Raw genomic sequence first — 8,899 nt, forward strand, 5'->3', positions numbered from 1 at the left:
CTGCTGAGCTGGGCTGGGCTCCTGGCAAGGGCAGCACTGCAGAGAGAGCCAATCTTTCCAAAATATTATTTGGAGCTCCTTGGCAGCACCAAATGCACCACGGGGCTCACTGGGATCAAGCAAGTCCTGACAAACAATGGTTCTGCAATGATTTCCCTCTGGTCCAGTGCAGTTCATTAGGAAGGTTTTCAACACCAGATATGGAGAAATATTTGAAAGAGCTTCTTAAAAATATCCATTCCTATTTTCAAGGGCGTATTTTATTACTTTTCTCTTTAGAGCAGAGGTGATTGCAGCATTCTGTGATTGATGTTGATCCAGGGTCTCTCCTCAGAAGGTCTGGCAAAGAGGAGTTTTGTATTTTTGGTTTTTTTAAAGCAATCTAAAACTCCTAATGTTCCCCTCTGCAAACAGACACACTCCTCAGGTGTGTGCCAGCCCAAGGTTCCACCAAAACCACTGCAGAGCTGCCCTGGGCCAGCTGTGAGGGTGGATGTTGGGGGTACACAGAGACACACTGAGGACATTCCAGGATGTACTGGGAGTGATACTGGGCCATACTGGGGCAAACTGGGGCTAATGTGAGTAATACTTGGACAAACTAGGGACACTGGGAACACTGTGGGGAAGTCTGGCAGACACTGGCACATACTGTGGATGACACTGGGGGGAACTGGAAGGGACTGGGCATGAACTAAGGTGTACTGGGACAGACTGGAGAGTACTGGTAGGGCCTCGAGGGGCAGTGGGAATGGACTGGGTGTGTTAGGGATGAACTGGGCTGTACAGGAAGGGCCTGGTGGTGCACTGGGATTCTCCTGGGCTGTACTGGGGATGAACTGGGCTGTACTGGGAGGGCTTGAATGGTCAGTTCCTGCCTACGCCACCTCCCATTTGTCGAGGCTCCCGCCCATCATCGCCCGCAGCCAATCAGCTCCAGAGATCGTGGCATCATGGGCGGTGTCTAGACTCGACGCCATCTTTTCTTTTTGCCTATAACTCCCATCATGCCCCACACACCAGTTGAGCCCCATTGAAGCCGGGAGTAAAACACCCATCATGCACTGCGCTCCCCAGCACCCCGGTATCTGCCCCCGACATGTCCCGTAAGTGTCCCCCAGAGCCTCCAGGATTCCTAAGGTCCCCCTCAGCGCCCATTTGGGACCACCCCAAAAGCATCCCCAGATCCTATGGAAGCTCCCAACCCCACAGATTCCTGTTACAGTCACTTCTGGGAGTTCAACTTCTGTCATTCCCTGGGTCCCCCAGAGTCCCTCAGAACACAGGTCTGTGCCTAAAACTCCTGCCCTTCCCTGCGCCCTAAAGAGCCCGGTTAGAGCTTCCCAAGCTCCCCCCAAGTGCTCCCAAACCGTTCATGTTCCCTCCTAAGCACCTCAAGTTGTGACTGGGACACAAAAGTGTCCCCCAGGTGCCTTCCCGGACCCCCAAACATCCACTTCCAGGACTACAGCTCCCATCATGCTCTGCAGTTCCCATAGAGTGCTATTGCAGCCGTGACTTCATCTCCCATCATGCACCGCGCCCCACCGAGAGACATTGTAGCTGCACCTACAACTCCCATGATGCTCCGCGGCCCTATTGAACCGTGTTATACCTGTGCCTACAACTCCCATCATCCCCAGCGCCCCGGAGAGCCCCATTCGAGCCCCCCAAGTGCCCGCCCGGACCCCAAATGGCCCCAGATTCCCCTCCCTGACCCCCAAGTGCCCCCCTGGACCCCCAAGGGCTCCCCTGGACTCCAAAGTTTCTGTCAGAATCCTTAAGTGACCACCTGGCTACCTGAAGTGTCCTCCAGACCCTCAAGTTCTCTCTAAATTCCCTCCCCAGACCCAAAACTTCCTGAAATATAACCCAGAACATATCTTCATGGGCCCCAAAGTGGCCCTGTTTTATCCTGTCTGTGAAAATGATTAAAAAGATGAGAAAGGGATTAACATAGGACTAATTATCATAAACAGGGAGAAATCAATGGCCAATAGTGACCAATTAATTAATGAAGTGAATTGTGTTACTTAGAATGAATGACCATTAATTTTTCTGATTGCTAAAAATGCATAGATTTTTTCATATAAATAGAAAAATTAGGTATAAAAAAGTAATAATAGTATTATAAAAATAAAAGCATAATTATACTTTTATGACTTAATTAAATTACAATATTAATAATAAATTTATAGAGGGGTTTTTATGTTTTAGGATGGCAGTCCCAGCTAGGCAATGTCAGACATGGTGAGGCTGGGGGTGAGGAGCAGCTTGTCCAAACAGGGTTGGCCTGCAAGGGGCTCATTCTTCTGCAAGCCCAGACCTCCTAAGGAGACATTCAGCACCAAGATCACTTAAGGAATGCTTCAGTCAGCCCTTCTCTGAACTGAAAAATAAAAATAATATGGCCTTGATTAAAACCAAAATTCCTTCTCTTCTCACTGGCAAGGAAAGCTCTGTCTCCTGCTGTTCACAAACAGAGAAGGGCTGGAGGGAGATGTGGTGCTCAGAAGCTGTTTGGGGTACAGTGACCATGAAATAATGCAGTTTTTTAATATTCTGTGAAAGAAGGTGGGTCATCAACAAAACTTCTACACTGGACCTACAGAGAGCAGACTTTGGCCTATTCAGAATGCAGAATTGGGAATAATTGAATTGGGTTTTTTTTAAGGGGAACAGCTCTTAAAGGATTCCAGGAAGAATGGAGACACTTCTAGAAAGGAATCTTGAAGGAGCAGAAGCAGCCTGTCCCTCACTTTCCTCACACAGGAAAGAGAGCTAGAGAGGAAAATAACTGGCCTGGCTAGGCAGGGAGCTTTTACCAGGATGTCATGGAGAAAATAAGCTGCATTACCTTTGGACAGAGGAGCAGTCAACTCAGGAAAAATTTAGAGAAGTTGTTAGGGCATGCAGAAAGAAAATCAGAGGTGAAAGCTCAAATGAGGAGTTAACCTGGCTGCTTCTGTGAAGGATAACAAAAATGATTTTATAAATGCATTAATGGCAAAAGGAGAACCACAGAAAATCTCCATTCCTTTTTGGGGGGGGATGTGTTTACCAAAGATGAGGAAAAGGCTGAAGTATTCAACCACTTCTTTGCCTCAGTTTCGAACAATAAGCCAGGCTGTCCTCAGGACAAGTGTTCTCCTGAGCTGGTAGATGGGGACAGGGAGCAGAACAGACCCCTGGAATCCAGGGGGAAGCAGCTGGGGACCTGCTGAGCTACTCAGCTGCTCACAGGTGTCTCTGGAACCAGATGGGATCCATCCCAGGGGGATGAGGAGCTGCTGGATGAGCTGCCCAAGGTGCTCTCCATCATTTCTCATCAGTGCTGGCTCAGCAGGGAGGTGCCAGAGGACTGGAGGTGCCAATGTGAGCCCATCCCCAAGAAGGGCTGGAAGGAGGATGTGGGGAACTGCAGGCCTGTCAGCCTGACCTGGGTGCCTGGTGAGGTGATGGAACAGATCACCTTGAGTGCCATCACAGGGCACCTCCAGGATGGCTGAGGGATCAGAGCCAGCCAGCGTGGATTTCAATATCTGCATTGATGATCTGGAGGAGGGCATGGAGTGCAGCTTCAGGAAATGTGCAGATGGCACCAAGCTGGGTGTGAGTGAGGATGTGCTGGAGGGTAGGAGGGCTCTGCAGAGGGACCTGGACAGGCTGGATCCAGGGCCCAAATCCAACAAGGTGAGGTTTAACAAGACCAAGTGCCAGGTCCTGCACTTTGGCCACAACAACCCCTGCAGTGCTCCAGGCTGGGCACAGAGTGGCTGGACAGCAGCCAGGCAGAAAGGGACCTGGGGGCACTGATGGACAGCAGGCTGGACATGAGCCAGCAGTGTGCCCAGGTGGCCAAGAAGGCCAATGGCTCCTGACCTGGATCAGGAATGGTGTGGCCAGCAGGAGCAGGGCAGTGATTCTTCCCCTGTGCTCAGCACTGGTTTGGCAGCACCTCAAGTGCTGTGTCCAGTTCTGGACCCCCAATTTAGGAAGGACATGGAGGGGCTGGAGCGAGTCCAGAGAAACAAAACTAGGATGGTGAGGGGTGTGGAACACAAGTCCTGTGAGGAGCAGCTGAGGGAGCTGGGGATGTTTATCCTGGTGAAAAGGTGACTCATAGGTGACCTTATCACAGTCTGTACAAGTCCCTGAAATGTGGTCGTGGTCTCGTTTTCCACGCAGCAACTGACAGAACAAGAGGACACAGTCTTAAGGTGCGCCAGGGGAAATACAGGTTGCATATTAGGAAAATGTTTTTAATACTAAGATGATAAAGTACTGGAATGGTCTGCTCAGGAGTTGGTGGAGTCGCCATCCCTGGATATATTTAAAAAAAGACTGGATATGGCACTCAGTGCTCTGGTTTAGTTGAGGTGTTAAGGCATGGGTTGGACTTGATGGTCTTGAAGGTCTCTCCCAACCTGGTGATTCTGTGAATTCTCTGAGTCTTTCAGCTGAATTCTCTGTCCCTGTCCTTTCCCTGGATCTCCGTTGCAGAGGGAAGCTGCTGGTGCCATCCTCACCTTTAACCCCTAATTTGAATGCAGACAGCTGTTCCCATGAGTGTTAAGCAGGTGTTGCTCAATACTTATGTGGAGCTTTTGTGTTCCTCATGGAACCAAGGAGACCCTTGTGACATTGTGGAACCTCGTGGAAACAAAAGCCTTTGAGACATTGGGGCAGGATGGTACCAAGGAGACCACTGAGATCCTGTGGATCCAAGGACACCATGGGGACACTATGGAAATTCATGGATCCATGGGCATTGTGACACAGCAGGGCCTCGTGGAACCAAGGAGTGAATTGTGACTCTGCCAAACCTCATGGAACCAAGGGGCCTTTGTGACACTGAAAAACTTCACAGAACCAAGAGTCTGTCGTGACACAGGGCACTCATGAAACCGTGGAGAGCATTTTGAAACTTCAGGGCCTTCTAGAACCAAAGGGCCATTGTGGCACTTCAGAGTTTTGTGGAACCAAGGAGACCACAGTGACACTGTGGGGCTCCATGGATCCAAGGGGCCATGGTGACACTGTGGAGCCTCAGTGACCAAAGTTCCATTGTGACACTGCAGGGCTTTATGGAATCATGGAGATCATTGTGACACCACATGGTGTCATGGAAGCAAGGGGCCATTGTGACACTGTGGGGCCTCGTGGGACCAAGGAACAGTTGTGGTGCCATGGAAATTGTGGCAGTTGTGGTACCATGGAACCAAGGAGACCATTGTGACACTACAGGACCCCATGGAACTAAGGATTTATGTAACAGTGCAGGACACATGGAACAGAGGGGACCTTGTGACACTGTGGGGTCTCCTGGAATTGCAGAGACCTTTGTGACCCTGCAGGGCTTCATGGAATGAAGGGGCTGTTGTGACACCATGGGGCCTGATGGAGCCAAGGAGAGCATTGGGACACTGTGGGGCCCCATGGAACAAACAGGTGACTGTGACACTGCAGGGCTTTGTGGAAGCAGGGATTTATGTGACACTGCGTGGCCTCTTGGAGCTAAAGAGACCATATAGAATTGTTGCAAATGATAAAACTTTCAATTTTTTTTAATGTAGATTCAGTCAGGGGTTTATTCACCTTTGCCCAGGGGGAGGGGAATTGAAGTTTCTCTTCAAAAGACTCTGTTCACCAAGGTTGGGTGAGGCCTGATGAGTTTAACATTTACAGATTGGGAGTAGCCACCAGATACACAGGAGGTAAATGAACATCAATGTACATCACCCCCAGTGTGGTTGGAGACACCTGGTCTGGGAAAAGATTGGTAAGAGAATCAAAGAATGAGGACCTAACTGACATGAAAGGCAAAAGGATCAATAACCAATAGGAGATCAAATACTAAGAAGTGTATAATTTAAGACAAATGAATGTGAATTTCTTTGGATTTTGTCTGTATAAATATGTGAAAAGCCTAGTAAAGAACCATGTGTGATGGAATGATTTTCACTGCACAACCCAGACATGTGTGGATGGAATGATTCCTATTGGACATGCTGGACACAATAACATGGTGGCCAGAAGAAAGTAATGCCTAAATTCTCTAACACTGAGGAGATGTTGTTGGGGAATTCCTGTTTTTCATGCAGTTTCAGTGTCAGTCCCACTGAGATCCATCACCAGCACAGGCTCCTCCTGGACTCCATGGAGGAGAAAATCAGAGGCCCTGATTGCACAAAGCTCCCAGAGACTGCAAGGCAAAAGCAAAACCCAAAGTCCTTGCAAAAACCTGCAGTCCCTGGGAGCATGAAGGAGTCCCCAGGGCCATTCCTGACCAAGGCTCTCCAGGGACTTGTCCCAGCAGGTCCCTGAGGCCACTGGGATGTGGGGGGATGCTGAGGGCAGGACAAGGGGTGACAGTGGCCAGCCTTGCTGGGGCTGTGCCAGGAGGCCCCAGTGGCTCAGGACAAGGTGTCACCTCCCAGCCCTTGGTGGCACAGACCCTGCTGTGCCCCAGGGCACCAAGACTTGTCTTCTCTTTGTCCCCACCTGTCATCTCTGCCTTCAATTTCCTGCTCTAACTGGAACCTGGGGACACTTTCTCAATGGTGTCCCTCAGTGGGACCCATTAAAACTTGAAGAAACTTCAGCATTTTAATTCATGTTTGAGTTCTTGAGAAGTTTTTGGAACACTCTCTCAGGGAATGATTATGAAGTAAACAGAACCAAAGCCCCAAGAGATTAATTAAAGTCCTTGTGCTGTGTCTGTGCTGCTGAGCTGGGCTGGGCTCTTGGCACAGAGGCAGCTCCTGAGGTAAACCAAGACAAGTTTCAAAAAGACATTTGTGCTGAGGAGCAGCTCCTCTCCCAGTCCAGCAGGGCTGAGGGCAATGCCTGCAGGCACTGAGGGGACAGGAGCCAGGCACAGACAGGCCAAAGGCAATCGGGACTGGGAAGACATTGAGCTGAGACTGCACTTGGGGAAACATCTTCACAGCCCTGGACATGGTGAGTGTGTGGGTGCAGGGCAATGTCCCCTGTGCTCCTGGAGGGATTGCCTGGAGCCAGCACAGCCCACAGCCGGGGGGATGTGTCAGGAGGACTCTCCCAGTTTCTCTGAGACAGAGGAGGAGGAGGAGGAGGAGGAAGATGAGGATGTGCTGCAGAGCGGGGCTGCCCTGGGCACTGTCAGAGGGACAGGGCAGGACGGCTCCTGCTGCCAGGGACGGCTGCAGGGGCTGAAGCTGGGGCTGCAGCCAGGGCTGCCCAGGACTGTCCTGCAGAGCAGCTCCTGCAGCCCTCAGGGCTCTTGGCCAGCCCAGCCCATGTGTCACCTGCCAGGGACACCTCTCAGCCTGCCTGGCAGCTCCCCATGGACTGTGGGGAGAAGTTGGAGGTGCAAGGAGCCACCCCCATCAGGGCAGATTCCTCCTGCTGTGGAGATGGTGCTGCATGGCCAGGGCTGCTCTCAGCTTTCTCCTCAAGGCAAGGCAAAGGGGTTGTCAGCTGTGTCTGTGTCACTGACACTCCTGCACTGTCCCACTGGCCATCAGCACATCTGCCTCCCATCTCCCTCACAAAGTGCCTCCTCACCCACCTGTGCCTACAGACAGCAGCAGCAGCAGCTTGGCTTGCAGCATCTCAGTTTGTGTGAGATGCCCTTAAGGCCCTGCTGGCAGGGAGATGGCCCTGGGCAGTGCCCTGTGCTGGGAGGGGTGTGCAGGGCAGAGCTGAGCCCCCAGGGCTGGGCTGGGATCTGGGAGCACTGGCAGGGACAGAGCTTAGATAGAGAGAAAGAGCTCCCAGTAGGCACAATTGCAGGCAGCAGAGAGCCAGAGCAAACATTTGTATACCTTCCTGTCCATCTGCACAATGAAAGAGAGAAGGGTTTGAAGAAAACCATTTTTAAACATGAGTCACCAAAAAGTCCACTTTATTTTCAAAAATGTTTTAACTGAGATCACCCTGAAATAGTGGCAGGTGTAATGAGCAACGGGCACCTGTGTGTGACCAGCAGGTCTAAATGCAGTGGGGCACAGGGAGCCCTGTTTTCTCTCTGGGCTTCCCAGTGTTCAGTCTGAGAAAATGCTGAAGATGAGGCAGTAACTCAGCAGCAAAAACTGAACTCAAACAAAAAAGAAAAAGGAAAGTGAAATTTCCCCCAAGAGAATTTTCAGTCAATATTTAAGAAAATAGCATAGGATTCACCAATGGAAACCTGTCCCAGCTTGTCCATGTCTTCTTTCAACAGTCCCCCATGCCCAGAGTGCAGAAATGTCCAACAGCAGCTCCATCAGCCACTTCCTCCTGCTGCCATTGGCAGACACGCGGCAGCTGCAGCTCCTGCACTTCTGCCTCTTCCTGGCCATCTCCCTGGCTGCCCTCCTGGCCAACGGCCTCATCATCAGCGCCGTAGCCTGCGGCCACCACCTGCACACCCCCATGTTCTTCTTCCTGCTCAACCTGGCCCTCACTGACCTGGGCTCCATCTGCACCACTGTCCCCAAAGCCATGCACAATTCCCTCGGGGACACCAGACACATCTACTCAGGATGTGCTGCTCAGGTGTTTATGCTTGTCTTCTTCATTGGAACAGAGGTTTCCCTCCTGACCATCATGAGCTATGACCGCTACGTGTCCATCTGCAAACCCCTGCACTACGGGACCCTCCTGGGCAGCAGAGCTTGTGCCCACATGGCAGCAGCTGCCTGGGCCAGTGGCTTTCTCAATGCTCTGCTGCACACGGCCAATACATTTTCCCTGCCCCTGTGCCATGGAAATGCCCTGGGCCAGTTCTTCTGTGAAATCCCACACATCCTCAAGCTCTCCTGCTCTAAATCCTGTCTCAGGGAACTTTGGCTCATTGTGATAAGTGCTCTTCTACATTTCAGTTGTTTTGTGTTCATTGTTTTTTCCTATGTGCAGATCTTCACGGCTGTGCTGA

The sequence above is a fragment of the Sturnus vulgaris genome, unplaced genomic scaffold (genome assembly GCF_052056855.1).
Source record: "Sturnus vulgaris isolate bStuVul1 unplaced genomic scaffold, bStuVul1.hap1 Scaffold_84, whole genome shotgun sequence".
NCBI classification, from domain to species: Eukaryota; Metazoa; Chordata; class Aves; order Passeriformes; family Sturnidae; genus Sturnus; species Sturnus vulgaris.